General features: G+C 47.2%; 1 protein-coding gene across 1 annotated transcript in view; it reads left to right on the top strand.

Moving 5' to 3' along the window:
• The first annotated feature begins 2,489 nt into the window (after nucleotides 1-2,489).
• Nucleotides 2,490-15,912, top strand: part of LOC137249471 (uncharacterized) — a 35,336-nt gene continuing 21,913 nt past the window's right edge. The window contains 1 exon segment of the mRNA XM_067781016.1: nucleotides 2,490-2,598. The gene's annotated coding sequence lies outside the window, so the exon portion shown is untranslated.

The raw sequence follows: 15,912 nt of genomic DNA, 5'->3' as shown, positions 1-15,912 counted from the left end.
GTTTTTTGTTGCCCGTCCTTTGGGTGTATTCAGTGTAAGCCTCAAGCGAATGACGTTACAAAAAGGGCGCGAAAAAAAGTGTTGTTAAGAAAATTAGGGTAGCTGTACTAAAAAAATATCAATGGGAAAAGATAATACTGTGACGAATTTTACCATCTCTAAGGTTATTAAATAAAGGCACAATAACAGAAACATTAAGCAAGCTACATAAAAACATTAATCATCATTTACCCACATACATACAAGGCAACGAAGAGATAACTCACATACAGATGTAGTCATCGTGGAGGTATTACATATACACGCGCATATGGCTATGCGAGAGGCCATAAACGTGTATCTGTAGTTTATAGCTGGTAACCAAGTAGAAAATTCTAGCAGAAGAAACGTCTAGACACTTGGGCACATAGTATTAAAGCAGCGAAAGCTGAGTAATCTGAAATCAGTTTGATTTAAGCACGCTATCAGTTGCGAAGTGAAGTTTAATTGCATAGTACTTTCAAAGTAGTCTAATAAAGACCATTTAGTGTTAATGATGGTATACTTTCGCCGGCTAAAGGTTCACCACAATGCGGAAAGAAGCATATTAAGGATTAATAAAAATGCCCAAATCGAATCTTCTAGTAGGATCTTTGTTTTACATAATTTACATTTTATTACCTTCCACAACTTCAACGGGTGCGTCCTTGGCTTTACTGTGAAATTTCGAGGAGCCATTCAAGTTACTATACTCAGACCTTGGAGTAGAACTAACCGGTTTCATGAGCGTTCTAGGTATTATAAAACGTTAAATAATATGTCAGCTATCTCAATTACGCAATTGAGAAGAGAAGTAAGAGTAACGTGTGGTGCAAAGTCCGTGAGCGCGTTCAAAGAGATTTACGGCTGAATGCTGTAATTCAATCTCATCTTAATAGCTGAATTCAGTAAGCCGTCTCTAGTCACTATTAGAGACTATTTGGGGTGAAAATCACTTTTGAGACAATTTGCCATTCTGTAAGCTGTCTCGCGTCTCCAGCCTCACAAAAGCAATCACTAATTTGTGAGCTGGTTCGGGGCAGATCACAAACGTGAAAATTTCAGAAAAAGTATGAAAATTATTTGCGAAAAACGCTTTAAATATATTCTTATATATATATTCTTCAAATTAAAATAAGCATAGAAAAAAATAAAAAACAGAAAATACCTAAAAAAACAGAAATACTTAAAGAACTCTAGTGGCGCCGCTGAGATTCGAACCTACACACTTTCGGATTTTCTATAAATGTTGTGAACGGTGTCTTAGCGAGCTGAGCCACAACACCACTCAACATTGCGTTGACAAAATGCGATGCTATATTATTTGTTCAATGTATGAGTAAATTGTCATTTTGGTGAATTTCGTTGATATGGTGAATTGTTTTTGTGACTTTCGTTTACTGAATACCGAAATCATCTCAAGTCACAAAAATTGTCTCTAAAAGAAAATCTCAAATTTAGAGACTTGAGATGAGACTGAATTACAGAATTCAGCCGTAAGTCTCTAAATTTGAGATGTTCCTTTAGAGAAAATTTTTGTGACTTGAGATTCAGTAAACGAAAGTCACAAGAACAATTCACCATATCACCGAAATTCACCAAAAAGATAATTTACTCATACATTGAACAAATAATATAGCATCGCATTTTGTCAACCGTTGAGGTTATTGTGGCTGAGAGAGCAACCCAAATTGAATTTGCTGCGTGAAAACCTAACTCGATTCCCAATTTTTGTTCTGCGTGACATTTAGATTTGACGTTTGCACACATGCTTTACATTATCGCAACGCATGCTTATTTGGGTTAGGGCAAAAAACACCGGTTGTTTGCGTGCGCTAAAAAACGCGGTGCGGTTTTATTAGGTTGGCTTCTGAGCTTGCGAAGACGCCGTTCATAATTTTGTATAGAAAATTCCAAAGTGTGTAGGTTCGAATCTCAGCGGCGCCATATGTAGTTCGATGTTTTTTTTAAAGTATTTTCTGTTTTTTAATTTTTTCTATGCTTAGTAATAAAAAACATATTGTAAGCGTTTTTCGCAGATAATTTTCATACTTTTCATGTTTGTGGTCTGCCCCGGCCCAGCTCACAAATTAATGATTGCTTTTGTGAGGCTGGAGACACGAAACAGCTTACAGACGAGGCTCTGGCGACCCCAAGCTCCTCATGGTGGGAGGGAGGGATGGTCTGAATGTTTAATGTGGCCACATAAATCGTTCCCGAGATGGTCGGGCTAGCACCTTAATGGTGCTGTCTTACCGGAGCGTACCGGATCTGTATCCGGCAAAGGACCATCACACGATAACACTCCGCAAAGCCTTCGGGGAGCAACCTTATCGCTACAACAACAACAACAACAACGGCTTACTGAATTCAGCTGTTAGCATTTAAATAAAAAAGTAGCAGAAATATTAGCCTAATAAAAGAACCTCTGATTTTGTACTGCACTGAAACGACATCTTGGGTGTTCGTGGGCCATGGAAGTCGAGCAAAAGAACATCTTTTTTAGTTGGTAAAAATTCTCGTAAACATTTCAATTCATTGGACGACATACACAAAACGATCATGCAAGAGTAAATTCAGGTAAGTAAACATAACGTCGTTTGCGATAACATACTGCTAGTAGAACAAACTAAAAGTTGACCTCCTGCTAGAGAGAGCCGTTATTTAGAAGAAACTGTGGGCTTTTATCCACGTATGCAACTATACGCGCAACTCGGTAGTCACCCCCTTTTCTACTTAATAATTAGTAGATAAGTGATTTGGGGAGGAGTCATCTAGAATACCACAACATGGGCAACACGATACCCACCCTTTTTTACTTACGCATCAGGGATGAAAGTAATTTGCTGCTGAAGAAGGGTCTTTGTCTATGAGCAAAGTTGTTGGCGTAGCCGAAATACACGGTTTACAAGCAAGCAACCATTAAAATCTGTTCGAAACTGTGAAAGACTTGTTGCAGGCACTCCCAAGCTGTTGTTGTTGTTGTTGTTGATGGGACTTTGCCGGATTTACATAGATCCGGTACATTCCGGTCACAACAATGTTCAACTATATGGATGGCTCATCTCTTTCACTGAGAAGCTTTTCATTGTCGAAATACAGTTGTTGTTGTTGTAGCAATAAGGATGCTCCCCGAAGGCCTTGGGGAGTGTTATCGATGTTGATGGTCCTTTGCCGGATGAAGATCCGGTTCCAAACACCATAAAGGTACTAGCCCGACTATCCTTTCCGAGATGGTCGGGCTTGGTACCGGAACGTTTCGGATCTTCATTCGGCGAAGGATCATCAACATCGATAACACCCCACAAGGCTTTCGCGGAGTGTCCTTATCGCTACAACAACAACCTGACCATCTCGGGAACGATTTGGTATGACTACATTGAACCTTCTAGGCCCCTAGATCCAGTTCGGGGTCGCCAGAGCCTCGGCTGTTAATGGAACAGGATTCGCCACGAGTAGGTGAGGTTGACAATTGGGTTGGAGAAGCTATATATTGCGCTGGCAACGCCTTGAGAGGGACGCGTTACACAACCTCTTTGATTAAATTAGGTATTTTAGTCGCCTCTTACGACAGGCATACCTACCGCGAGTATATTCTATGCGCCCTAACCCGGAGTGTTTGCCAAAGGGCGACCACACTTAGAAAATCTTTATTCTAATTGAAAAAACTTTTCTTTAAATTTTTCATGTTACTTTGCCCGGAACCAGGTATGCTAGGGTAGGTGGTAGCTGCCTTGATAAGGGAAGCTCACTTGGACAACATGCAGGTCCGTTGTGATACCACATATGTACAATAAAATAACGGTGAGGTATAGTTACTTAGAAAATCGTTGGGGAGCAACGGTAAAGTTCCGAATGATACCGATCTCAACCTTGGATAAATCCTCGGGAGTTCCAAGAGAGTCGCGACCGAAGTACTTTTGCCTAGTTCTGGCAAAAGCTGGGTAGTCATTTGGTGATTCCACCTCATCATCCTCCATACAGCTGCAGCAGGATGGAGTTTCCAGTATATTGATAGGTACCGCATGGATACCCGTGGAACAGTGCCCTGTCAAAACCCCAATGACCATTGATAGGTGAGCCTTAGTGAACCCATTTGGTATGTGTATGATACAATAATATCTGTAATAGGATTCCTCTAGCGTGGGTGGAGTTGACAACTGGATCCGTGGCAGGTATGCCTGTCGTAAGAGGCAACTAAAATACCCAAATCATTCAATGGATTGTGTAGCGCCCACTCTTTTAATGGGGTGCCAGCGGAATTTATAATAGATTCTCCAACCCAATTGTCAGGCTCACCGTCCCGTAACAAATCCCGTTTCTTTAGAAGCTAAGGCTCGGGCGACACCAAGTTTCATTGAACAAGGGGGTAGGGGGCAAGAGGGCCTCGAAGGTTGAATGTTGTTGTTGTTGTTGTAGCAATGCTCGCCCCACCTAATAGCCGCGACCGATCACAAATTGTCATCAATATCCTCTAACGGGAGTCCAAAGAAACTTGCCGTTTCAACAGGGGTGGACCATAAGGAAAGCGGTGTTAGAGGCGTTGGTTCCACATTACAATTGAAGAGATGGTTGGTGTCATGTGGGGACACATTGCAAGCGGGGCATACATTTTGTATGTCGGGGTTGATTCTGGATAGGTAAGAGTTTAACCTGTTACAGTATCCAGAACGAAGTTGAGCAAGAGTGACACGCGTTTCCCTGGGGAGTATGCGTTCCTCTTCCGCAAGTTTTGGATAATTTTCGTTAAGTACTGGATTCACCGGGCAATTCCCGGCATAAAGGTCCGACGCCTGTTTATGGAGTTCACCAAGGACCTGCTTGTGTTTTTTCACTTCATACGGCTGGGTTCTCAGGTGCCGTATTTACTCAAAATGCTTACGGAGATTACTTCTTAAGCCCCTAGGCGGTGCTGGTTCATCAATCAGATGTTTGTTGGATGCCCAGGTTTCTGGGTATTCAACAGGAACTGTTTGGTCAGCATCTCATTTCTCTCCCTGATGGGGAGTATTCTCGCCTCATTATGCAGATGGTGTTCTGGGGACATAAGAAGACAGCCCGTGGCGATTCTGAGAGCAGTATTTTGGCAGGCCTGTAGTTTCTTCCAGTGGGTGATTTTTAGGCTTGGCGACCATATGGGTGACGCGTAGCACGTAATCGGCTGGCTAATTTCTTTGTATGTAGTCATGAGCGTTTCTTTATCTTTTCCCCAAGTACTGCCAGCGAGGGATTTGAGGATTTTGTTACGGCTCTGAATTCTCGGAACAATTGCGGCTGCGTGCTCACCAAAATGTAGATCCTGATCAAACGTCACACCCAAGATTTTGGGGTGTCGGACAGTCGGTAGCGTAGTGCCATCGACGTGGATGTTCAAAATGGTCGACATTTGGGGCGTCCATGTTGTAAATAAGGTCGCGGAAGATTTAGTCGGTGATAATGCCAGGTTTCGCGAGGTGAATGTTGTCACATTAAATGGTTCCCGAGTTGGTCGTGCTTGTACCTTGGTGGGGCTTGTTACAAGAACGTAGGGGATCTTACTTACTCCCAGAGTGGCGACGTCTCCCCCTATGCACTTCAGAATTCTGCAGTTAAACTGTAATGGACTAACTGGGAAGATCACGGAGATAGTCGATTTCATGAAGCGGCACAACATCCGCATTGCTACGATTCAAGAGACTAACTCACAGCACGATCTGCACTGCAAACCTGTTCTGGGTATAATGTCCACAGAAAAGATCGCATGGGCGGAAATGGAGGCGGCCTCGCGTTTATCATACACCACTCTGTGCAATATCATATATTTGGGATTCAAGGGGTTGTGTAGCGCAATATATAGCTTCTCCAACCCAATTGTCAACCTCACCTTCGAGCGGCGAATCCCGTTTCACTAACAGACGAGGCTCTGGCGACCCCAAGCTCCTCATGGAACTTGAGGGTGGGGAGGGAGGGCCATATAAATCGTTCCCGAGATGGTCGGGCCAGCACCTTAATGGTGCTGTGTTACCGGAGCGTATCGGATCTGTATCTGACAAAGGACCATCACATCGATAACACTCCCCAAAGCCTTCGGTAAGTAACTAATCGCTACAACAACAACATATCATATATTTGATCCTGGCATCGACCGCCGGGACAATGTCTTAGAACGTCAAGGCCTATCTGTCCGGTCAGGCGATGCAAACCTAGAAATCATCAACATCTACATCTCCCCTGCCACCTGTTGCCCCAGTGGATACCGCCCTAATATTAGCGCCTTACTCACTGGCAACAATCGCATTATCTTAGGCGATTTCAATGCCCATCACGATCTATGGCATTCAAACTTGCGGGCGTACAGGAGGGGTGAGATGTTGGCGGATCAAATAGAAGAAACGACGTTCTGCACAATAAACGGAGACCCCCACACGTATGGTAGGAAGCTGTCACAGTTCGCCGGATATCTCAATCGTGAGCACAGAACTCGTAAACTGCGTCAATTGGCAGCCGATGGTAACATTGGCATCCGACCACCTGCCTACGCTTCCCAAGGCAGTCGGTTCTATGTACCGGAGCGACTCGGGATTTTTCCCGACCAAGGACTGTCATTTCAGTGTGACCCCATTTAATTTGTTTCGTCCGTCCCACAAATTGTCATCCTCCCAGCAGCTCCTTGCAGCAGGACTGCTACATATTCTCTTACTCCGGGAAGGTATCGAACCCAATCCGGGTCCGTCTCCTGACCCCGGTCATGAGAAATGGTTTTGCTGCATTTGCCAGAAAAGAATCTTTTTAGGACGGTCATACTCTGTTCAGTGTGTCTCGTGCAAGGGATGGTTGCATCGGACAGGTTGTTCTGGGCTTGATCCCAAAACCCGACGTCCACGTAACTTTTATAAATCTTTTGTGGCTCCTTGCTGCTCACGCCCAAGGGCGTCCCGTAGTCTACGCCTAAGCGTATCCCCACTACCTTCCAGCAGCTTCGCTGCTCAGCAAGCCACAACAAGTACCCGCTGCTGCTCGCGCCCCACGGCGCCAACAACTCAAACAGCTGATACCACTCATGACTACTACCTTCGTAGTAGAGCTGGTAGCAATGCTGAGCATCAGCCCCTGCCCCCGTCTTCTTCTCCTCCCCCTCCTTTTCTGACAGCAATCGTGCAGGTCAGGGAAACAGACTCTTAGTCCCTGCCTCCGTTTGCACCGTCTGCCAGCACAGAATATATAGGTTTGCGACATCCGCTCAATGCAGCTCCTGCCTTGGGTGGTGCCACTTTCCTAGATGTTCTGGTCTCCGCGACGGCAACCCCCCGACGGGTTTCATCGCGCCATGTTGCCAGGTCGCAAACCCAAATCATCCGGGTACCCCAATGCTTGCCCAAGGGCGCCCAGTCCCAAGGCCACAACAGCAATTGCGTCCTGGCCTTCCACAACCTAGGCGTAGTCACCCCTCACTTACCCCTAGAGTGGCGGCGTCACCCCTCATGCACTTCAGAATTCTGCAGTTCAACTGTAATGGACTAACTGGGAAGATTACGGAGATAGTCGATTTCATGAAGCGGCACAACATCCGCATTGCTGCGCTTCAAGAGACTAAACTCACAGCAAGATCTGCATTGCAGACCTGCTCTGGTTATAATGTCCACAGGAAAGACCGCGAGAGCGGAAATGGAGGCGGCCTCGCGTTTATTATACACCACTCTGTGCAATATCATATATTTGATCCTGGCATCGACCGCAGTGACAATGTCTTAGAACGTCAAGGCCTATCTGTCCGGTCAGGCGATGCAAATCTAGAAATCATCAACATCTACATCCCTCCTGTCACCTGTTGCCCCAGTGGATACCGCCCTAATATCGAGGCCTTACTCACTGGCAACAATCGCATTATCTTAGGCGATTTCAATGCCCATCACGACCTATGGCATTCAAACTTGCGGGCGGACAGTAGGGGTGAGATGTTGGCGGATCAAATAGACGAAACGACGTTCTGCACAATAAACGGAGACGCCCCCACACGTATGGTAGGAAGCTGTCATAGCTCGCCAGATATCTCAATCGTGAGCGCAGAACTCGTAAACTGCGTCAACTGGCAGCCGATGGTAACATTGGCATCCGACCACCTGCCCATACTTATTTCGTTCGAGCGTACTGCCGACTTCATCGTCACCGAAAAAAGCACTTTCATAAACTTCAAAAAAGGAAAGTGGGAAGAATATAAATCTGCAACAGACAGCAGCTTTGCTGCCCTCCCTATCCCGACTGATGCCCGCCAAGGGGAGCGTGCCTTCCGTAAGGTCATTGAATCCGCCTCGGCACATTTCATTCCCGCCGGGAGAATTCCCGAAATCCGGCCCCACTTCCCGGCGGAGGCCGCGAGCTTAGCGAGGGAACGCGACCTTATAAGACAGCTTGATCCAGGCGACCCCCAAATGAGGGATATAAACCAACGCATCAGATTGCTTGTGGACGAACACAAGCGGTCGAAATGGGAAGAGCACCTAAGAGGTTGTAACCTCTCTACCGGTGTAGGTAAACTTTGGTCCACCGTAAAGTCCCTATCGAATCCGACTAAGCACAAAGACAAAGTTTCCATCGCCTTTGGCGATAAGGTGCTGTCGGATGCGAAGAAATGCGCGAGCGCTTTCTGCCGACAATATATAATGCATCCTACGGTCGACAAAGATAGACGGAGAGCCAATAGACACGCACATAAACACAAACTCAGCGCGTCACCAATTACCATCACCGCTAGAGAGGTTGAGGACGCCATTGGTCGCGCTAAACCATCCAAAGCAGTGGGCCCAGACGGCATAGCCATGCCGATGCTTAAAAACCTAGGGAAAGAGGGTTTCAAATACTTAGCGCATGTCTTCAACCTGTCTCTTTCCACCTTTGTCATACCCGAGAAATGGAAAATGGCCAAGGTGGTCCCGCTACTAAAGCCTGGGAAACCAGCTAACGTAGGTGAGTCATATCGTCCGATATCTCTCCTATCGCCAGTGGCAAAGACGCTTGAAGCCATTTTGCTCCCTTATTTCCAAGCACATTTGCAGCTAGACCCTCATCAGCATGGCTTCAGAAAACTCCATAGCACTACCTCCGCGCTAAATGTCATTAGCACCCAGATAAATTGCGGTTTGAATCAATATCCCCACCATAGAACAGTACTCGTAGCGTTAGACCTATCAAAAGCTTTTGATACGGTCAACCATGGCTCGTTACTGCAAGACCTGGAAGGGTCCACCCTTCCCCCATGTCTTAAAAGGTGGACCGCAAATTATCTGGGTGGTCGGCAGGCATCGGTGCAATTCAGAAACGAAACATCAAAACAAAGGAGAATTAAACAAGGGGTGCCACAGGGTGGTGTCCTATCCCCGCTTTGTTTAATTTCTACATATCTAAGCTACCTTCACCACCGGAAGGAGTCACAATCGTTTCCTACGCCGATGACTGCACAATAATGGCCACAGGCCCAGGCCCAAAGATCGATGAGCTATGCAATAAAATAAACGGCTATCTCCCTGATCTCTCCAGTTTTTTCGCCTCGCGAAACCTGGCATTGTCACCGACTAAATCTTCCGCGACCTTATTTACAACATGGACGCCCCAAATGTCGACCATATTGAACATCCACGTCGATGGCACTACGCTACCGACTGTCCTACACCCCAAAATCTTGGGTGTGACGTTTGATCAGGATCTACATTTTGGTGCGCACGCAACCGCAATTGTTCCAAGAATTCAGAGCCGTAATAAAATCGTCAAATCCCTTGCTGGCAGTACCTGGGGAAAAGATAAAGAAACGCTCTTGACCACATACAAAGCAATTAGCCAGCCGATTACGTGCTACGCGTCACCCATATGGTCGCCAAGCCTAAAAACCACCCACTGGAAGAAACTACAGGCCTGCCAAAATACTGCTCTCAGAATCGCCACGGGCTGTCTTCTTATGTCCCCAGAACACCATCTGCATAATGAGGCGAGAATACTCCCCATCAGGGAGAGAAATGAGATGCTGACTAAACAGTTTCTGTTGAATACCCAGAAACCTGGGCATCCCAACAGACATCTGATTGACGAACCAGCACCGCCTAGGTGCCTAAGGAGTCATCTCCGTAAGCATTTTGAGGAAATACGGCACCTGAGAACCCAGCCGTATGAAGCGGAAAAACACAAGCAGGTCCTTGGTGAACTCCATAGACGGGCGTCAGACCTTTATGTCGGGAATTGCCCGGTGAATCCAGTACTTGAAGAAAAATATCCAGAACTCGCAGAAGAGGAACGCATACTCCCCAGGGAAACGCGTGTCACTCTTGCTCAACTTCGTTCTGGATACTGTAACAGGTTAAACTCTTACCTATCCAGAATCAACCCCGACATACAAAATGTATGCCCTGCTTGAAATGTGTCCCCACATGACACCAACCATCTCTTTAATTGTAATGTGGAACCAACGCCTCTAACACCCCTTTCCTTATGGTCCACCCCTGTTGAAACGGCAAGTTTCCTTGGACTCCCGTTAGAGGATATTGATGACAATTTGTGATCGGTCGCGCCTATTGGGTGGGGCGAGCATTGCTACAACAACAACAACAACAACAACCACCTGCCTATACTTATTTCGCTCGAGCGTACCGCCGACTTCATCGTCACAGAAAAACGCACTTTCATAAACTTTAAAAAAGGATAGTGGGACCAATACAAATCCTTTACAGACAACCTCTTTGCTGCCCTCCTTATCCCGACTGATGCCCGCCAAGGGGAGCGTGCCTTCCGCAAGGTCATTGAATCCGCCTCGGCACGTTTCATTCCCGCCGGGAGAATTCTCGAATTTCGGCCCCATTTCCCGGCGGAGGCCGCAAATTTAGCGAGAGAACGTGACCTTATAAGACAGCTCGATCCAGGCGACCCCCAAATAAGGGATATACACCAATGCATCAGATTGCTTGTGGATGGACACAAGCGGGTGAAATGGGAGGAGCATCTAAGAGGTTGTAACCTCTGCCGGTGTGGGTAAACTTTGGTCCACCGTAAAGTCCCTATCGAATCCGTTTAGGCACAAGTTTCCATCGCCTTTGGCGATAAAGTGCTGTCGGATGCGAGAAAATGCGCGAGCGCATTCTGCCGACAATATATAATGCATTCTACGGCCGACAAAGATAGACGGAGGGCCAACAGACACGCACATAAACATAAATTCAGCGCGTCACCTATTACCATCGCCGCCAAACAGGTTGAGCATGCCATTGGTCACGCTAAACCATCCAAAGCAGTGGGCCCAGACGGCATAGCCATGCCGATGCTTAAAAGCCTAGGGAAAGGGGGTTTTAAATATTTAGCACATGTCTTCAACCTGTCTCTTTCCACCTTTGTCATACCCGAAATATGGAAAATGGCCAAGGTAGTCCCGCTACTAAAGCCTGGGAAACCAGCTAACATAGGAGAGTCGTATCGTCCGATATCTCTCCTATCGCCAGTAGCAAAGACGCTTGAAGCCTTTTTGCTCCCCTACTTCCAAGCAAATTTGCACCTAGCCTCTCATCAGCATGGCTTCAGAAAACTCCAAAGCACCACCCCCGCGCTAAATGCCATCAGCACCAAGATAATTTGAGGTTTAAATCAAAATCCCCACCATAGAACAATACTCGTAGCGCTAGACCTATCAAAAGCCTTTGATACGGTCAACCATGGCTCGTTACTGCAAGACCTGGAAGGGTCTACCCTTCCCCCATGTCTTAAAAGGTGGACCGCAAATTATCTGGGTGGTCGGCAGGCATCGGTGCAATTCAGAAACGAAACATCAAAACCAAGGAGAATTAAACAAGGGGTGCCACAGGGTGGTGTCCTATCCCCACTTTTTTTTAATTTCTACATATCCAAGCTACCTTCACCACCGGAAGGAGTCACAATCGTTTCCTACGCCGATGACTACACAATAATGGCCACAGGCCCAGGCCCAGAGATCGATGAGCTATGCAATAAAATAAACGGCTATCTCCCTGATCTCTCCAGTTTTTTCGCCTCGCGAAACCTGGCATTGTTTGAAAAAGGCGGAGTGGATATAGTCCTTGTCCAGGAGCCGTGGCTGAGTAGTAACGGCAGTAAGATTTCTGGATTAAGGACTGGAAAATTCAACACCTTGGTGCATGGGGAGGCAAGTAGGCCTAGATCCTGTGTGCTTGTTAAAAAAGAGATTAAAGCTTTTATTCTCTCTAATTTCAGCAATGCTGACGTAACCACGGTCTGCCTCGAGCGAGGAAGTAATGAAATGTGGGTGGTCTCAGCGTACATGCCCCACGGGGACGTAGTGGGACCACCACCTGCGATACTGGGTGAAATCACCGCTGAAGCAAGGCGGAGAGGTGTTGGCGTGATCATCGGTGCCGATGCAAATGCCCATCATAGCATTTGGGGAAGCTCGGATACCAACACTAGAGGTGAGTCTTTATTTACTTTTATTGTAGATGAGGGACTTTGTATATGTAATAGGGGGAATGACCCGACTTTTATTACTGCGTTAAGGGAGGAGGTCCTGGACCTCACCCTGGTTAGTAGAGAACTGGAAGGTCGGATATCTGGATGGAGGGTTCTCAACGAGCACTCCTTCTCTGATCACCGATATATTCAGTTCTCAGTGAACGAAGAACGTCCCGGTAAAATATCTTTTAGGAACCCTAAAAGTACTAACTGGGACTTGTATTGTAGGAAGCTGGGAGAGCTACTGCCTGCGGTGCCTATCATTAGTTCTGGCCTGTCCGAATCTGAGATAGACGTTCTGGTGGAAAACTTCACCTCGGCAAGCAATAGCGCCTTTCAGCTGTCCTGCCCATTGAAAACTTACAGGGGGAAGGGCAAGCCGCCCTGGTGGTCGGATTCTCTTGACGACCTAAGAGCGTCCAGTCGGCGGCTCTTCAACAGAGCCAGGAGGAGTAAATTACCCTCGGACTGGGAGCTCTATAAGGTGAGTCTGGGGATTTATAAATATGAAATAAGGATAGCCAAGCGAGATGCATGGCGAAGCTTCTGCGAAAACGTAGAAGGCTGCAATGAATCCGCGAGATTTAGAAAAATACTCTCTAGGAACCCCGCTCCTCTGGGGTATCTGAGAGATGATGGTGGGGACTGGTCGATGAGTAGCGAGGAGTCCCTAAGGCTTTTACTGGACAATCATTTTCCCGATGTCCCAGTTGCGCAGGGATCTTCGCCTGCATGGTCGGCGGTCGTTGGCCATGCAGAAGTGCCTGCCATTCCAATACGGGAAAGTCAGATAACCTGGGCTATAGGGTCGTTCAAGCCCTATAAGTCTCCGGGCCCGGATGGAATCATTCCTGCGCAGCTTCAAAGGTCTTTGGGGATTTCCTGCAGCTGGTTGGCCATCATATATACTAACTGCCTCAGGCTTAACTATATCCCGAAGTCTTGGCACACGGTTAGGGTTATTTTCATTCCGAAGGCTGGCAGAAGCTCTCATGTATCACCTAAGGATTTCAGGCCAATCAGTCTCGTCGTTTCTTCTTAAGACGTTTGAGCGGTTGATTGACCTGTACCTACGGGAAAGGATACCTCGGGGGTTACTGTCGGCTTCACAACATGCGTACTACAAGGGCAGATCGACGGAAACGGCTCTCCATTCGATTGTAAAGCAAATAGAGGGGTCCCTAGAACATAAAGAGTATGCTCTGGGTGCCTTTCTAGACATCGAGGGAGCTTTTAACAATGTCTTACCGGGGTCAATCGAAAGAGCTCTGGTGGGTTTAGGAGTCGAGGCGGCTCTGGTTGAATTTATTAGCAAACTTCTATGCGGCAGAATTGTCGCAGCGGAGTGGGGAGGGGCCATAATTAAGAGGAAGGTGTGCAGGGGCACGCCACAGGGGGGTGTCCTATCTCCTCTCCTCTGGGTTGTGGTAGTCAACGAGCTTCTTGTGGAGCTGGAAGCCAATGGTTGTCGGGTGGTTGCCTATGCAGATGACCTCGCTATCCTAGTCAGAGGCAAATTTCTGGGCGCCCTGCGCGATGTTCTTCAGGGCTACCTGGATACTGTGGCTAGGTGGGCTGAATCATGTGGATTGGCGGTCAACCCGGGAAAAACGGAATTGGTCCTTTTCACAAGAAGATATAAGGTGCCCCATTTCAGAACTCCCTCGATTGGAGGGGTACCGTTGGTACTTTCTGATAAAGTTAAATATTTGGGGATTGTTTTGGACAAGAAACTGTCCTGGAGACCCAATGTGGAAGATCGGGCCAGGAAGGCCGCCATTGCCTTGTACTGCTGCAGAGGAGCTATCGGAAAGAGATGGGGACTCTCGCCAAGAATAGTACACTGGCTTTATGAGATGGTGGTCAAACCGATTCTGCTATATGCGGTGCTGGTCTGGTGGAAAGCACTGGACACGGCGAGCACCTCCAAAATGTTAGTGTCAGTGCAACGGACGGCGCTGATCGGTATCAGTGGCGCTCTCAGAACAACGCCTACCTTGGCACTGAACGTCATGCTGAACATATACCCAGTAGATATTGCGGGAAAGGCGGCCGCGGCAAGGTCGTTGGTCAGGCTTCGTGATATGGGATATAGACTTTCTGACCGCGGACACTCTAGCCTTCTTACCAGTTTCGACTTCATCCCGGACAGAACGGACTACTGTATGCCGATAACAGCTCCCTATACAACCTTCACCCCAGTTATTCCAGAGAGGATTGGGGAAGAGGAATTATCTGGGGCATGGGACCGGTTAACTTGTTCACGGATGGGTCAAAGCTGGATGGAAAGGTTGGTGGGGGGGTCTTTTGTCAAGAGCTAAATTTAAGCCGCAAGTTTAAGTTGGCTGATCACTGCAGTGTATTCCAAGCGGAAATTGCTGCGATTAAGGATGCGGTGGATGGAATGCTATCCAGTGCTACCACGGTTAGGGAATTTAACATCTACTCTGATAGCCAATCGGCTATCAAGGCCTTGAGCTCAACTACAGTGCGATCGAGGGTGGTCTGGGAGTGCCTGACCTCGCTTGCGATTGCATCGAATTATTTTACAATTAAGATTATCTGGGTCCCGGGCCATAGTGATATCCCGGGTAACTGTCAAGCGGATCTCTTAGCCCGCATCGGTACAACTGAACCGGATGAAGATGGCTGTAGGGACTTCGGGATCCCGCTGGCCACCTGTGGATTGCTCCTCCATAGCTGGGCCTCGAATCAGCTCAGCAAACGTTGGGCGGATACCACGTCTTGCAGGGTAGCAAGATCTTTCTGGCCGAAAGTGGATGGCAGGAGGTCTGCTGAAATAATTGGGTTCACTAAGGCTCACCTATCAATAGTCATTGGGGTTTTGACAGGGCACTGTCCCATGGGTATCCATGCGGTACGTCTCAATATACTGGAAACTCCATCCTGCTGCAGCTGTATGGAGGATGATGAGGTGGAATCACCAAATCACTTTATGCTTGATTGTCCAGCTTTTGCCAGAATTAGGCGAAAGTACTTCGGTCGCGACTCACTTGGATCTCCCGAGGATATATCCAAAGTTGAGATCGGTATCATTCGGAGCTTTATCGTTGGTACCCAACGATTCTCTAAGTAGCTGGATCTAGGTCACCGATATTTTTGGTGTATGTGGTATCACAACGGACCTTCGTGTTGTCCAAGTGAGCTATCCTTATCAGGGCAGCTACCACCTAACCTATCCTATCCTAACCTGGCATTGTCACCGACTAAATCTTCCCCGACCTTATTTACAACATGGACGCCCCAAATGTCGACCATATTGAACATCCACGTCGATGGCACTACGCTACCGACTGTCCTACACCCCAAAATCTTGGGTGTGACGTTTGATCAGGATCTACATTTTGGTGCGCACGCAACCGCAATTGTTTCGAGAATTCAGAGCCGTAATAAAATCCTCAAATCCCTTGCTGGCAG

The sequence above is a fragment of the Eurosta solidaginis genome, chromosome 4 (genome assembly GCF_040869045.1).
Source record: "Eurosta solidaginis isolate ZX-2024a chromosome 4, ASM4086904v1, whole genome shotgun sequence".
NCBI lineage: Eukaryota > Metazoa > Arthropoda > Insecta > Diptera > Tephritidae > Eurosta > Eurosta solidaginis.
Note: the sequence above shows the minus strand (reverse complement) of the source record. Positions and strands in the feature narration are given on the sequence as shown.